The sequence below is a fragment of the Sciurus carolinensis genome, unplaced genomic scaffold, assembly GCF_902686445.1.
Source record: "Sciurus carolinensis unplaced genomic scaffold, mSciCar1.2, whole genome shotgun sequence".
NCBI classification, from domain to species: Eukaryota; Metazoa; Chordata; class Mammalia; order Rodentia; family Sciuridae; genus Sciurus; species Sciurus carolinensis.
In genome coordinates this window covers 56,881-58,186 of record NW_025920475.1, presented here as the reverse complement: position 1 = coordinate 58,186, position 1,306 = coordinate 56,881, and positions in this window count along the sequence as shown.

Sequence of the window (1,306 nt, the reverse complement as noted above, 5' to 3'; positions counted from 1 at the left end):
TAGATAAAAACAAATACATGAAATTTTTTTATGAATAATATTTTATATAAATTAAATAACTGGTTTGTCTTTCAGAATTTTGTAAACCATTCTCAATATAGCTATAATTTTACCATGAATTTACACGGACAACCACAACTTTGTTTATTGGCTTGGGAGTTACCCTATGAGAATCTTACATAATTATCACCATGGATGAGTAAAATAACATATTTAGTTATGTTCTATATAAACTTTCTCTGTAATGCTTTTTTCCCCTTTTAAAATTTTGGATAGATTCAGTAATTCTATAACAATAGGTCTTGGCCAACATAATACAACGTTTGAATCAAAACATCATAGAGTGATCTGTTCATTAACTTCTATGTGAGCTCATTTAATGTATACTGTGTTGCTGAATTAGACAGATACATAACACTCCAGATAAACATGGGACCAAACAGAACACCAATCTTTGTCAGATTCATTCAAAGTGGGTTCTCCTTTTTCCTTTATAATTTTCTAAGAAAATCTCATAGGTGGGTGTGTAGTTAGTTTAAGAAAACAGTTTGTATACAATTTCAGAGAATTGTTTAATATTGTTTAGATTTTCAATGCATCTTAGTGATATAGAAGCATATATATTTAACAATATTTATCATATATTCAAAGATCATATTTAATGAAATATTAAATACCAAACAGAAATGCTCCTGAATTTTCATAAGGTAAGAAATTTTGACCGAAAAATATGCATTTTTAAATATTAAATTTCATCATGACAAAGTTGCTCTTATAACTCTACCTGGTCTTCCACAACTCTGCCAGACTATTTTAACTTTGCCATATGTCACATATTGAAATGCAAGTAATGTGAGTTTTTGTATTTGTTTCACACATGAAGGGAAAATTTATCAACTTCCACTTATTAATAATAAACATAATTTTAGCTGCTTACTAACTTATATATTCCCATCATGAATGGAGAATATTCTCATAAAAATCCAATAATTTTACTTGAGCTAACATGACAATACTTTTTTTTCTAAAATACTGATGTTTATACACAGATAATAGTTTTCCTCATCCTGCATTTAGTGGAGGACATTTTTGTGTGTTCATTTCTTCTCTTAACAAATCATGATGCTACTATTTTATAGAATAATTATCTTCTAACTGAAATATTGAGTTGATACTTGGTAGAGAAATTCTATAAGCAGTACAACTTTTAAACATATATAATTTTTTAATATATAGTTTCAAAATAGTTGTCAACTGCCCACCTAGATAGAAATACAAGTATAAGTAAACATCAGAAATCAGAAAT